Here is a 15,557-nt window from a genome sequence, read left to right on the forward strand (position 1 = left end):
CCGACCCGGTCTGAGAGCTCGCCCCCGCGCCGGGAGTCCCGGCGGCCCAGGCAGCCAGAAGGCGTCGGGCCCCGGAGCCTGGGCACCCGGAGCCCTGGCGCGCGGACCCCACCGATCCCACCCGAGCGAACGAGCGCACTCACCACAGGCGGCCGGCTGCACTCGAGACATCTGAGCAGGACGCAGGCCCACACCACTGAGACGCTACCACCGCCCGCGCCGGTCGCGGGGGTGGAGGCGTGGCCAGCTGCGGCGCCGCTCCGCCCCAACCCGGCCGTGCGCTCGCTTCTGGGGGCCGGGCCTCCCCCCTGCGAATCCGCGCTCTTGGTACGGCCCTGGCGGCCACGCCCCCTGAGCGTGCCAGCTTCGCCTAGAGGCCTTGGGAGCCTCGCTCCCTGTTCCGGGCGCGGCCCAGGAAGGTTCCGCAGGGTCTGTGGCCAGTGAGCTTCGCCGCCTGGCCTCCTCCTGCCGACCGCCGATCGCCTGTGTTCGTGGCTTTTTCTCATCCACGGTCCTCAGTTCCCTCGCCTTCGAAAATGGCGAGGCGAGTGTAGGGGTCATTCCAGCCTAAGGTTGGAATGCTAGCCTGCTTTTTGGGTCGGAGGGCAGGAGGTGAGCAAGCCGGGGTCAACGACCGGACCGAAGAGGCGGGAGGGGGCAGAGGGCGCCTCTGGTTTGGAAAGTCTGGCTTCCTTGGTTGAGGGGTAAGAAGCCCACCCATGCCTCCTGCTTGGTTACTATGTTACAGGGTTGTGAGGATTAAGTGATGTAATTCCTGTTCGTAAATAGTTTAGCTTGGTGCGATAGTGCTGTAGAAATGGAAGTTATTACTATTATTGTTACCATGTGGCCCCTGCGTTGGAAGCGGGGAGCCTCAACCATTGGACCGCCAGGGAAGTCCCTATTATTATTATTAATTTCAGGCTCTGCTATGAATTTCTCTGAGAACAGTGAGGGGGCAACTCACTTGTTCAGAACCAGTTCTCCATCTTTCAAAATAGGACCCACCAACGACAACCAAGTATGAATACTTTTAAAATTGTAAAAGCCTGTATAAAGAGAGGATCCTTCCCGTGGCCCCAGTTTTAGGCTTCCTACCTTCCAGTCTGTCTGGAACCGGTCTGATTCACCGCATTAAACCAGTCCCGCCTACAGGTTGTTTAAATGCCAGAGCCTTCAGGGTGGGGCACATCCGTGTCTAACTAAGGGACTCAATGTGTAACCCTTATACTAGGCCCTCAAGAGTCCTTTTTTCAGTCGCTTAGTCGTGTCCTGCTCTTGGCGACCCCATGGACTAGAGCCCACCAGGCTCCTCTGTCCACGGGATTTCCCAGGCAAGAATACTGGAGTGGGTTGCCATTTCCTCCTCCAGGGGATCTTCTGGACCCTCAAGAGAGCAAGAGGAAAATTCATCCCCCAGACCTCTGATACTCTGGCTTACCTTTCCACCACTTTGTTGAGCACCTCCCCTGCGTTTCCCAAAGAGGCTTCCATGAATCTTTGCACTCTGCTTATAGGAAGCCAAAACGCTGAACACTCAGTTCTCTTTCTCTCTGCTAATGGCCTGCCTGGGGCCAGAGATAGGTATCTTCTTTTGCTTTTTCTGATTGAGCCTGTAACTGAGTCCTATAGATTCCTTCTCCAGGACCACCCTCCCTGTCTTCTCATCTTTCCTACTGTCCCTGGGTTCGCCTTTCCCCTGGATGATCTCAACAGTTCCTGTCTCTCATGCCCCCTCCAGTTTCTTCTCCACTTGCTGCCGGGGAAACTTCCTCTTCTACTGCTCTGCTCACTGCCCTACCTTCCTGTCCCTTATCTTTTACTTCTCAAAACACACTCTCACTAGCCAGCTGGGGAAAAATGTAAGTTGGATACACACTTCACATCTTACACTAATAAAAACTTCCAGTAGATTAAAGATTTGAACAATTTCTAAAAAGAAGAAAAAGGAGGGACTTCTGGGGATTTCCAGTGGTTAAGAATCCGCCTACCAATGTGGGGAACATGGTTTTGATCCCCTTGGTCCGGAAAGATTCCCCACGCGAGGGGCAACTGAGGCCATGGACCGAAACAAAAGAATCCACCACAATGAGAAGCCCAAGTGCCATAACCAGAGAGTAGCCCCCACTCACCACAACTAGAGAAAGGCTGCATGAAGCAATGAAGACCCAGTGCAGCCAAAAATAAATGAATGAATGAATTTAAAAAAAAGATTCTCTGGGCCACTAATCCCAGTAAAAGAAGAGAAAGGAAAAGTCCTGCAAGAAACCGTGGGAGAATTTGTGTTAATCTCCAAGAGACCTTTCTGAATTATTAATAGAACACAAACCCCTGAAACCATAAAGGACTGAAAAAACTGCCTACATAAAAGTCAAAACATGATGTGTGACAAAAACCTGCAGGCAAAGTCCAAAGGCAAAGGACAAATTAGGAAGAAATATTTGCAATTGTTAATAATCAATAATCAAAGGACTACTTTCCCTAATAAACAGCCCCTACTAATTAATAAGAAAAGGACTGATTAATATAAATGGGCAAAAGATAGGAACCATCAGTTCACAGAAAAAAAACACATGGCTGTTAACCATATGAAGAGTTTTTCAACCCCACACATAGAAGAAATGAAAATTAAAAATTGACCAAGATCCCAGTTTTCACCTACAATGACAACAAAATCTGAAAGTTTGATGACTCATGGGGTTGGTGGAACTGAGTGGAAACAGACACTGTCATTTATTGTTGCCACATCCAAACATGAATACCATCCAACTGTAAAGAACACAAAGAAGGAAGCTCATTGCTGACAGGGAACAATCTCAGATCAATTGACAAAAGAAAAATGCAAGGTGATGGCCAGTGGGTAGAGAATGTTTTCATCTGTGTTTTAAAAACTATTCTGTGAGAGAAAGTGGAGGGGAAAAAAATGTACATACTGTGTATCTGTATTTGGATGTATATGTATGAACTCTCTGGAAAGAAAAAAAAAGAGCATTGGTTGTCTCTAAAGAACCAGGACCAGGAGCGAAGGAAGAGTCATTGTATACCCTTTGTATTTTTCACACTTTGTGCCTTATGAGTGTTTTCTTTATTCTAAGTCATACATGAATACTTTAAAAGATTACCCAGACAGCTTCGTCACTGACCAAGGAACCAACCCTTTCACTGGCTCCCAATATGTAAAGAATAGTGACTGTACTACTTCATTTTTCTTAAAATTAAACATGTGAGGATGGACTTCCCTGGTGGTCCAGTGGTTAAGACTCCTCACTTCCACCACAGGAGGCATGGGTTCAATCCCTGGGCAAAGAATTAAGATCCTTTGGCTGCCTCATATGACGAGTTGACTCAACGGAAAAGACTCTGATGCTGGGAGGGATTGGGGGCGGGAGGAGACGGGGACGACAGAGAATGAGATGGATGGATGGCATCACCAGCTCAATGGACATGAGTTTGAGTGAACTCCGGGAGCTGGTGATGGACAGGGAGGCCCTGCGTGCTGTGATTCATGGGGTCGCAAAAAGTCGGACACGACTGAGCGACTGAACTGAACTGAAGCCAAACTGCATGCCCCCCCAAAAAGAAAGAAAGTGTGGGGTTGCGAACTACAGTTTCCTGCCAACTCTCCTGTTTCACCGTATCTTCACTGCCCAGAAAGAATCAGCTCCTTACCTCATTTCGGACTTGCTCCTGGTCCTTATTTCCATGCTGGTAAATAAATGATTTTGTGGCTGGCTGTTGTCTGAAATTTTGAGTGTTACCTCTGCTGCTGCTACTGCTGCTGCTAAGTCGCGTCAGTTGTGTCCGACTCTGTGAGACCCCATAGACGGCAGCCCACCAGGCTCCCCCGTCCCTGGTTTTCTCCAGGCAAGAACACTGGAGTGGCTTGCCATTTCCTTCTCCAAGGTGTTACCTCTAGAGTCCTGCTAATGATGAATCAGGTTATTAAAACCACAGCCAGCTTCCCCTGCCCACATGTCAACATAATTATTTGTGTACCTGTTTTACATCCTCTATTTATGGCATCATTGACTCTGTGGACATGAGTTTGAGTGAACTCCGGGAGTTGGTGATGGACAGGGAGGCCTGGCGTGCTGTGATTCATGGGGTCGCGGAGAGTCAGACACGACTGAGCGACTGAACTGAACTGAACTGATTAACATTTTTACAACTGAAGTAATAGCCTGGGATCTTTATTTCTTGAGTCTTCCACTGCAAGCGATATCTTTTCACGCCACACAGCAAAGCAATCAGCATCGGGTCCTCCCCTTTCCTCTGAACCCCTTCCTCTGCCTCCCCACTTCAGCTGTCTGAACCTCGATATTTTCATTACTGAGCTTGACAGCATTTGCCTTCTACATAACATGTTCTTTGCTTTGTTTGTCCCTTGAGCCTAAAAGTCAAGTTATCAAGTGACCTTAGCAGTGTCGTCGCATTCAGCCGGGCTGCACAGCTGAACCAACCACCCTTATGATTACAGGGCTTTTCCTGTGTGTCCTCTTCCTGAAAGTACATCTCCCTTCCGCCAACATGATTTAAAAGAAACAGATTCTCAGTCTCTCCATGGATCTGGTAGATCCAGATTTTTCCTGAGACTCCCGCCAAGGTTCCCGGGCACCCCCAACCCCCATCCCAGGTTGATTACTGTAAAGGATGAGACTTAATTCCTATCTGTGTTTCAGTTCTCATAAAGGGGCATGGCGGTTTGTGGAATGGATGGATGGCTTTAGTTTGGAATGCGAGAGGCGAGTTCAAACCCTGGCCCTAACTTACCTTTCCTGCTTGATCTTTACAATTTTCTTCCACAAATTTTATGCTGGAGCAAAACTGGATGCATCCAGTTGTGTACATGCTGTGCATTTTTATTATTCTGCTGAACCGCTAGGAATGCTGTTCTCTTCCATGTTTATGTAATATGTCCATCTCCTACCAAAGCTCCCACCTCTGGAAGGTACTCTGATCCCTCCAGAAGTGATGGCTCCTCACTACTGTCCAGCTCTCCAAGGCCCAGAGTACTTCCTACTTTAAATCATATCTTCAGAGTATCTGTCCGTCATCAGCCTGGAGTCCCTCCAGGGCAGGTCTGTCTCAGAAGCCTCCTCTCTCTGCCTCCCCAACCCCGTGCGTGGGAGTGTGTATGCTCAAGTCACTCCGTCGTGTCCAACTCTGTGCAACCCCACGGACTGTAGCCCGCTAGGCTCCTCTGTCCATGGGATTATCCAGGCAATAATACTGGAGTGGGTTGCTATGCCCTCCTCCAGGGGATCTTCCCAACCCAGGGTTGGAACCCAGGTCTCCTGCATGACAGGCAGATTCTTTACCACTGAGCCACCTGAAGTCTGGGGAATTCTGCCAAATGAAAGCAGCATGGAAGCATTTGCAGGATGAGCCTTAGAGGATTCGGGATAGGCAGTCTGGAGTTAAGGAGCTTGGCCTTGGATGGACGAGAGTGAGGGATGGGAGCCGGAGCCAAGGCTGGGGCGAGGGGGAGACAGGGGACTGGACAAAGGTCAGGGCAGGACAAGGATTTTGTGACCTGTCCTGACAGCTGCTCTGTTGGTTTTGGAAGGGCTGTGTCCCCTGAAGAGAACGGGAGATTTGTCCAGGTGAAGGTGTGGGTACCACCACATCAAGGACTCATCAGGAAGGTGTGATCTTAGTCTAAGAGAGAGACAGGGACCGTTAGTATAGTGGGCCTTTCTCTGCTGTGGGCAGTGCTGTCCCACACTCTGCAACCCAAGTTTCTTCTGAATGTGAACAGCCTGAAAACTCCAGGCACCTACAATAGACAGACAGCCTAGGGGCTGGGGGGGAGGGGGCAGAAACTGGCCCTTAAAGCAAAGCTTCTCTTTGCAACAGAAGCATTTAAATAAATATATTTATTTGGTTGTGCTGGGTCTTAGTTGCAGCATGTGGGGTCTATTTCCCTGATCAGGGATTGAATCCAGACCCCCAACCTTGGGAGCACAGAGTCTTAGCTACTGGACCACCAGGGAAGTCCTTGCAACAGAAACTTTTACATCCCACAAAGCCAAGGGCTGTACCTTGTATTCGTACCCTCTGATCAGTCTGATCCCTTGAAGCCTTTCCTTGCTCTACAGACCCAAACGTTTGCTGAGCCCTTGCAGTGGGCTCCCACTTGCTACGAGATGGAAGGAGGAGCTAATTCCTATTTAGTGAGCACCAACAAGATCCTAAGCGCTGTCACCACAAATCTCAAGTGTCCACTATGATCCCCACTGGACAGATGAGTGAACAGAGATTCAGAGAGGTGAAAGGACTATCCCAAGCTCCCCAGGCTCCCACAACTAGTAAGTGACCTGGGCCTTGTGCCCACCAATGAGTGTATCGTGCGTGCGTGCATGCTCAGTCATGTCTGACTCTCTGGGACCCCACGGACTGTAGCCCGCCAGGCTCCTCTGTCCATGGGATTCTCCAGGCAAGAATACTGGAGTGGGTTGCCATGCCTTCCTCCAGGGGATCTTCCCGACCCAGGGATGGAACCTGCGTCTCCTGCATTGCAGGCAGATTCTTTACTGCTGAGCCACTGGGGAAGCCCCAGTGAGTGTGTCAAGCGCATCTAAATCCACCCAGCTTCACCCCAACCCTGGGAGCCACCCTCCCCCAGGGCAGACTCTCCCAGCCTTGCTTCAGAGTGGTACCATCTCCACACTGGTGCGGGCTCCCCTCATCCTCTCCCAGGGCAGCGCCTGCCTCGGAGGGTTCAGTCGGCCCGACTCCCCCATGCTCTCTCTGACTCCAGCTTCCTCCTTCGTGGGCGCAGTCTTAGACTAGCTCCAAGTTCCTGCTTTACAGGAAGGAAAGGAGTTTCTTGAGCAGGAGCTCGCGCCAGGCACGTTCAAAGGAGCTGCCCTGTCTACCTACAGGGCCAGGGATGAGGCAGTCACCAAAGCACAGATGTACAGGCTTCCCTGGTGGCTCAGCAGTAAAGAACCTGCCTGCAATGCAGGAGACACAGGTTCAGTCCCTGGGTTGGGAAGATCCCCTGGAGGAGGGCATGCAACCCACTCTAGTGTTCTTGTCTGGAGAATCCCCATGGACAGAGGAGCCTGGCAGGCTGCAGTCCATGGGGTCGCAGAGTCGGACTGAGCGACTAAGCCCACACACGTGCGCACACACACACAGACCCTCCACCCCGAGATTAGGAGCCAAATTCTGCTTTGGCTGCTCACCAGATGCCTGGCCTCCTTAGATAAGAAATCAGTTTCCTTCTCAACAAAATGGGGAGGAAAAACCCTGTCCCGCCCCCTTTGCCCAGGTGTTCTGAGGTTTGTTATGATGCTCAAAGGATGGATCTGTGACATCAGGGCAGAAGGCAAGGACACAGGTGAGCCCTATCATCAAAGAGGAGCAGGAGAAGGAGCCTGAAGCCCCAATTCTTCAGGCTAAGCCCCTAAGCCCCTGGCCAAACCTCCTGCCCAAACTCTTGCCTGGGGGGACTCTAAACTTTCTGAAAGTCTCTGATGAGCACTTGGTCTTGCCCCCATTTTACAGATGGGAAAACTAAGGCAGGGAAATGAAGCAGCCCTGTCTGATTGGTTCATCCCCCAAATCTGATCTTTCTCTTGTTAATGGGATGATCCTCTGCCCAAACCTCTTTTACAAAGGGCAGATATCAGATATCGTAGTTCCTTCTGATGCCACGGGCAGCTGGCTCAGCCTGACCAAAGGCTCTCTGGCTGCTCAGGAGCCAGATCTTTAGAAAATAGATCGGAGGCTTCAGCTGTGGGGTTTACTAAGCCAGTTGGGTGTGTGGGGACCTGTTGGCTGCAGGATGAGCTGACCAGCTGGGGACAACTGTGGACATGCAGTCTGAAGCCAGAGTTTGGCAACAACATGAATTTTTCCTGGAAAACAGCTAGGAGGAGAGGAACGCAGAGGCAGCTAGGGAGCTAGAATGAGAAGTCACTGAAACTGGGGGCTTCCAGATGGACCATGTAGGTACAGAAGACAGCGGAGGCCCTGGCTGGATGTCTCAAAGGGCATCAGTCCCCTACATCAGAATCGTCATGGGCCTATTAAAACTGTCAGTTCCTAGGGCATCCCCACCCGCAGTCATCATATCAGAATCCCTGGAGGCTAGGCAGAAACTGACATTTTAAATAAGCTTCACTTTTTTCCACGTTGTAATACAAAACCCACTGCTATATGGGGTTAACGTGACCAGAACAGCGTGGGGGATAGTGTGTCCATTGCACAGAACAACTCAGGTAGATCCGAACACAAAAGCAGATAAAGGAGGAAGGGACAGTTGTTTTGAAGGGAGAAGCCAGGATGATGACCAGCCTGGCTCCCAGGGGTATTAAAATTTCCCCAAACCTTTCTCACAGCCTCCCTGCCACCCCCACACTCCTAGGTTCTCTAAACCACGTCCAAAGTTCAGCAAAGAGGCAGCCCTGAAATCAAAGAACAAACTTGGTCTTTAGCAACAGCAGATCAGGTTTCCAATCTGGATTAACACCAAGGTCCAGACAGCTGTGTAACCTTGGACGGGTTCCGTGGATCCTTGTAAAGGCGGCCCCTTGGGGCTCGGGTGAGGACGAAATGGGCTAATGGATTAAGTCGCCTAGTGTATATATTGGTTCTCAGGGACCAGGATTCCCTCCTCTTTCCGGTTTCCTACAGACAGCCTCTCCCCCAGCCCCCTTCCCTTTGTTCCTTTCTGTGTTATGCAACCAAAGTTTAAATCCTTCCCAGTTTGGGGCCAGCTGCCGAGCAGATGGGAGGGTGTCTCTCTAACGGGAGGTTTCGAAAGCCCCAGCTTCCCCGCCTCCCTCCACATTTTTGCCCATGTGCAGCTGGTAGAAGACCTTTGCCTGCCCTCCTCAAGATTGCAAAAAGCCCGGTGTTTACGTTATCTCCTGGCTTCTGCTCCAGCTGTCGCCATGGCAACCAGAGCCCAGTGCCAGCCACTGAAAAAGAGCCTCTGAGGAGGAGCCTGCTTGGTTTGTATTAACATTCAGTTCGGACAGCTCTTGCTGAGAGCATCTGCCTTGTGCCTGTGCTGAGCGGTCACAAAGCAGAAATGGGAGTGATTTAGAGCTGGTCCCTGACTTTGTGGGGCTGGCGGTGTCCTGGCCAAGATATAGAACCTCTTGGTCTGGTTCAGTGACTCTCAAAGTGTTGGCCCTCAAACCAGGAGCTTTCCCGTTACCTTTGAATTGGTTTGAAATACCACCTTTCAGGCTTCTTTCAAGGTCTACTGAATCAGAAATTCTAGGGTAGGTAGAAGGGGTCCTGAAATCTGGGTTTTAACAAAAGCCCCCTCCCTGTGATGGTGATGGAGGCTGGAGTTTGAGAACCGGAGATCTAATTAAAACCTCACCCCTTCCCAAGAACTGGGAATTATTATTCCCACGCCATAGATGAAAGAACAGAGGCTCTGCCCTGCTCTGTGTGCAGACTAGCTGACAGCTTGTGAAGAGGCTGGGTTCTCGGGTCCCTTCCAGTGTCAAATTCTACCTCTGCAGCGCCTGTGATAAGGTAACGAGCAGATATTCTTTTCCTGGATCCTGGCTGGGGAAACAGAGAGGTACCCTATTCTCTGTCCAGCAGGGTCATGGCCGAATGACAACGCAGGTGGAAATGGGGAATCACAGCAGAGGGAAGAAGAGCTGGGAGTAGGGCCAGAAAGAGCAGCAGCAGCCCTGGCGACAACCATCCGCCCCAAACGTCGGGACACCGAACTGACATAATACCCTGATGCCCTCATAGCCGAGATCATCTAGGCCTCTAGACCGGACCCCCAATCCTGAGACCTCCTCTCCTATGTCCACTCACCTGCACGCTTGGTTGGTCTCTTTCCACGCTTTTGCCCCTGCAGGCTCTCAGGGTCCCCTCTTACACTGCATCTGCCTGAGCACCCTCTCCCCAAAGTTGGAATCGCCTCTTCGGCAACCAATGGCCTCCAGCCTTTCTTTGCCCACATCCCGTGACTGGGCGCTTCCTGCCTTTTCAGGGAACCCATCCACCTATGAAATCTCTGACGGGCTTAAGTTCCCTTTAAATGAGCTGACATTCATCCCCGTGAAATATCCACCTTTTACAATATGAGTTAGTCTAATCCCCCGTAACAGAGATTACAGGCTTATTTTTAAAGTAAGACGATCCCTGCCAACTATTTCCCATAAATCTACCACCCACATTGGCAGATTAAGCAAAGCAGGTAGACTATATCAACCCTTTACCTTGAAGACAGTAAGAACAACAAGATGAGGTGGGAGTAGAAAGGGACAGGCAGAAGAATCAGAGGTGGTAGAGGGAAAGGTCACTGACTTGGATGCTCTGTCTTACCACTTCTTGCCCAAGAGACCCTGGCAGGACCACAGCGGTTTTCACAGGAGCCCCCTTCAAGAAAAAGAGCACAATATTGCAAATACAATTTCCCAGAACTTGTTTCATTTTGTTGAATACAGTCACAGATGGATGGTTTGTAATGACAGAAAAGGTAAAACTCAGCGTGTCTTCAGTGATCGTTTTCACATACTTTATTGTTTCAGCAAATGGGAATCTTGAAGCTTAAGTGACTTGAGTTTTGTGGAAATCTGCCTCTGCCTCTGGGCTTCAGTTTCTCATCCTATCCCCCATCCAAAGTTGGTTTGAGAAATGAGCTAAAGGAAGGCAAAACCATCAGCTGAGATGTTAGTGAGTCCTCTGATCGCTAGAGATGAATGCTTGCAGCTTGGGCATGAGGGGAGCTGGTTGATTATTCCCATTGTGGGGAGAGGGCCAATTGGGCAACCCAGATTAGCATTCTGCCCTGGGGAGGCCTCAACAGGAGCTCCAGGACCAAACCAATAGAACCAGTAGATTCAGGGGACTAGCTCTCTTCCTACCAGAGAGGAAATGCTTGTGCAGATCCATAAGGACAATAACAGGATTGTTTTAATCGTTTTGGCAACTCTGGCTCTGCCAAGAGAAAAGGTTGTGGTAGCTCAGGAAATTAAAACAACTCTGGTCTCATTCCCCCAGAACATCTTTTTCAAGAGGGATGAGGGTTTAGCAGGAGAAGGAGCGCTAGAAACTCCTGCCTTGCCTTGGGCTGCCCAGCCAGCCTGCAGCCCCTTGACCACCAACCCTGCTTTGCAGAGGGTGTCTCCTTCTCCTCTCCCTTTTTGTTTTTTATTTATTTTAATATTTTCTGATGTGGACCATTTTTTTTAAGCCTTTATTGAATTTGTTACAGTCTTGCTTGTTTTACATTTTGATTTTTTGGCTCAGGGCATGTGGGAGCTCGGTGGCTCAGTGGTAAAGAACATACCTGCCAATGCAGGAGATATGGGTTCGATCCCTGGGTTGAGAAGATCCTCTGGAGGAGGGCATGGCAACCCAGTCCAGTATTCTTGCCTAGGAAATCCAATGGACAGAAGAAGAGCCTGGCAGGCTGCAGTCCATGGGGTCACAGAGAGTTGGGCACGACAGCTGCTAAGCAGGCAGGAGCGCACCCGCTTGTGGGATCTTCGTTCCCTGATCAGGAATCGCACCTGCACCCCCTACACTGGGACGCGAAGTCTTAACCACTGAGCTGCCAAGGTAGTCCTCCTCCTCCCCTTTTTAGAAGGTCTCCAGAGGACACCCCAGCTCCTGGCCTAAGCTGAGTGCCTGGGAGTTCCCCGTTGCAGAGGCTGCTGGTGCCTACCATCCTGAGAGTTCAGGAGCTTCCCAAGCTGCAAGATGAACCCCATCCACCTCTGTAGTGCTGCTTGCAAATGAAGCTTGTTCTCATCCCCCACCCCTTCCTGGGTCTTCCAGAGCTGTGACTTCCAAACCCTTAGGCAGAGGAATCCCTGGGCACCATGCATGCCAAAGAGGTCCCTTCAGGAGGCCAGGGATCAGGCAAGCGCACACATTATCACTCTGCAGGGGGTCCCAGAAGCACAGAGCTAGAGAAATTAGGGCTGGTTCTCCAGGGACTCAGCCCCACACCCTTCACAGTTCTGACCTGCACCTCCCCAGTCACGAGGGCATTCTGCAATCCTTCCCTCTAATAAAAATGCCTGCCTGGGATGCCCTAGGGAAGAAGGACGATGCCCGTGAAGACCTGGGCCCCCACCAGGCCCTGAAAATTTATCCAAAGTCGTCAGTCCTTGGCTTGGGGCCCCAAGGCCAGAAGTCGAAAGTGGCTGCAGGAGGGGATGAAGGTGAGAGCAGGTGGGGTGGAAGGTGGAAGAGGGTGGGACACCCACATCCAGTCCCACCACAAACCGAAAGCCGAGATGGTCGGCCCAGAGGAGTCTTTAAGATCATCCCAGGCCACCTCCTTATTGTACAGGTGAGAAAACTCAGACCAGAGAGGTCACAGCACTTGTCCAACATCACACAGTAAATGAATGGCAGGGACGGGACTAGAGCCCTTGCCTCAGTGGCCCTATCCAGGACTTCCCCTGCTGTACCACCAGGCCTGGGCACAGACTGGGGACAAGTCCTGCCCCAGCTCCTTCCTCTTCCCTTCCCTTCTCACGCCGTTCCCCGCCCCACGCAGTCTGGGACAGGACAGACCCCAACCAGCTACTCCGCCTCCTCACCGAGGCTTGGTTTCAGCCACCCTGCCTTCAGCTACCCTTAGTTTCGGTTCCGGTTGACCTGCCAGGGACAGGCAGCCTGCTCTCTGCCCTCCTTGCCCTGAACCTGGCTTCCCAGGAGGGCCGAGGAAGGGTGGGACAGCAAGGCTGCCACCTGCAGTGCTTAGCCTCTGGCCCCCTCCCCCTTCCTCCCACCCTGCCCCATGCTGAGAAGACACCCACCTGGACAGCTGCAGGTGTGGGTGCCCTGGACAGGGCCAACCAGCCAGGGCAGCTCCTGGGCTGAGGCACCGTCCTGCCTTCCCAGGGCCTGAGACCCACGGTGGCCTTTTATGGAGTGGAGAGGTGTGGTGTGAGGGATTAGGGGAGGAGCCTGGGGTACCTATATCTAAGAAACATCCCCACCCCAAGTGCTCCTGCCAAGCGCTGGAAGCAGAGCTGGTTCCAAAATGGTTTGTGCCTTAGCCAAGACCCTCATCCCTCACAAAACAGCACAGATGCCCCATCCAGCCAAGCCCAGCGTTCCTGTGGGGCTGGTCAGGGCCCAGGTGAGTGAGACCAGTTCAGGACCTGCAACCCGCCCTTATTCCCTATGGTCCTCTCTTGGGGTGACTCAGAACTTTGCATCGCGAGCCACACAGATATGACTGTTCCCACCTACTCTGGGAGCTTGAACAAGTTATTCCACCTGTGTTCCAGTTTCTTCACCCTGAGATGTAAATAATAATACGTACTTCATAGGACTGACGCAGAACCTAGCACGTAGCTACTCAGTCACTATTTGAATGAATGAATGGAAAGATGGCCGCAGTGGGCAAGGGGTCTGGAAACCTATCCTTAGAAAACTTATTTCCTCACATCTCACCTTGCTTGCTCTAGACACGCCGAAGTCTCTCTCATTTCCCAGCTCCATCTGTAAATATACACGTGCTCTCACGATCAGGCTGTGACTCCCTTCCAGTCTGGAAGGTTGCCTCCCAAGAGCCTCTGTGCCCAGACAGTCTCCCCCATGGCACCTGGCTTAGGAGTGACACATGACCTGGTTCTGGTCAAGGAAACAAGGAGGGGAAGTCTTCTGAGGGGCTGCACAGAGGGGACTCCCAAGAGAAAGATCTTAGAGGACATGGTGTCTCTATGACTGCGGATGTTGTCATGGCCACTGGTGACATGGGAACTCTTGTAGCCCTCATGTAGCCACGAGGAGAACTGGTCAGAGGACAAAGCCAGTAATGGTTCCTGAACCGCGGGTCACACCATGCCGATTGCCCACCTGCTTCTGGACTTCTTTCTGTGTGAGATAATGAAGGTCCTCATTCACTAAGCCAGTTTGATTTGGGTTTTTCCCCCCACTCACAGCTAAATGTATCTGGCCTGACCTTCTCTCTAGCTCCTACCTGCAGATGCACCCAGCTCTGGGTTTTGTTCTGAGGACCCTAAGATGAGCCAGGCTCTGTGCTTGCCCTGGGGAAGCTCACAGTTGTCAAGAGGGGCTGGCAGGTAATTAGATGGTTACAAGGTTGTGAGCAGAGGCTGAGAGTATCTGGAGAGGGACAAACTGACTGTCCTGGGCAGTAAGAGAAGGGTTCTGGGAGATGGGCTTTGAAGGATGCCTAAGAGTTTTACAGACAGATGAAAAGAATGTCTTCCAGGCAGAGTTAACAAGGTCAATGAAGGGGTATAACTTTGCTTAGAGAACATCGGTGAGGCTCAAATTAGGCCCATGGAGGAGTGGTGAGCAGAGACTGAACACCTCACCCAGGAGTTGTTCCCAGAAGCATACACAGGAGTCTGTGTACGCTGGGGAGCCAATGAAAGTTTTATGCAATATGTACATCTTGGATTAGAAGAGCCTGGGTCTTCAGGAGAGACATGACCAAGATCTTGCCTGGGTGGGCACAGGGGGGTGAAATGGGGTAACTGGTGAAAGAGGCATTCTAGAGGCCCAAACTTGGGCCTTGGGGGCTGAAGGAGAGAGTAAGAGTGGAGGGAGGGAAACGTGATGGCTGGATCCCTGGGTTGTGAGGGAGGAGGGGTGACTGTATAAGTCTTGGAGGAGAGAACTGTGGTAGCCAGTCTCCAGGATGGCCCCCAACGATTCTGTGACCTGCCCTGCCCTGATAGTCATGCCATGTGTAGTCTCCTTTCACACTGTATCAGGAGACTGACCAACATGACCACTAGCATAGGCAGAAAGGATGATATGTGACTCCCAAAAACTAGATCAAAAGCCATCGTAACTTCTGCCTTACTCTCTCTTGCATCACCAACTGTGGGGGAAAGCCAGCCAGCTGGCACATTGGATACATTCAAGCAGCCTCGTGAAGAGATCTATGTGCTACAGGAGGGGGCCTTCTGTCAACAGCCAGCAAGGCACTGGGCTCTCCTGCCAACAGCCATATCAGTGGGTAACCATGGAAACAGATCTTCCAATCCCAGTCAAGCCATCAGATGATGCCTTGGTTGTAACTTCAACGGAAGCTTTGAGGGACTTCTCTGGTGGTTCATTAGTTAAAATTCTACTTCCACTGCAGGGGGCTTTTGATCCCTGGTTGAGGAACTAAGATCCTGCATGCCATGTGACCAAAAAAAAAATAGAGAAGCCTTGAGCAGGACCACCCCATGAAGTTGCTCCCAAATTTCTGACCCACAAAACCTGTGAGATGATAAATATTTGTTATTTTAAGCTGCTAGATCTGGGAGTAATTTGCTATACAGCTACAGATAATACTGAGACCTAGATCATCAAGATCTTATTTTTGTACCTATCTTTCCCAGAGTTGGGGGAAATTATTATCATCACTGGGAGGGATGTCCCCCAGCCCACATGGCCTATGCCTTCATCCACCTCTCTTTATAGCTTACAGAGTGTTTTTACATAAGGAAAATTTTCACTGTTGCAACCACCCCCAGGAGGTGGTTATCATCCCATTTTACAGAGGGAGAAACTGAGGCCCCATGAGTTGGTGTGACTTGCTGAAGATTATATAGGTTGTCAGTGGCAAGCCTGGACCAGAACCA

At 51.1% G+C, this 15,557-nt stretch overlaps 1 protein-coding gene across 3 annotated transcripts in view; it reads right to left on the reverse strand.

The window, feature by feature from the left end:
• The window catches only part of POR (cytochrome p450 oxidoreductase), a 63,372-nt gene extending 50,591 nt beyond the window's left edge, over window positions 1-12,781 (reverse strand). The window contains exon 1 of one of the 3 annotated variants that reach the window (XM_055410079.2): window positions 12,762-12,781. The gene's annotated coding sequence lies outside the window, so the exon portion shown is untranslated. Of the gene's footprint in view, window positions 1-143; window positions 295-1,098; window positions 1,121-12,761 lie in introns of those variants that run through there. The other 2 variants (XM_055410080.2, XM_055410075.2) reach the window with 2 other exon arrangements.
• Window positions 12,782-15,557: the final 2,776 nt, after the last annotated feature.

Source organism: Moschus berezovskii, chromosome 27 (genome assembly GCF_049115385.1).
Source record: "Moschus berezovskii isolate FMDL1 chromosome 27, NW_MosBer_1.0, whole genome shotgun sequence".
In the NCBI taxonomy this organism is placed as follows: Eukaryota; Metazoa; Chordata; class Mammalia; order Artiodactyla; family Moschidae; genus Moschus; species Moschus berezovskii.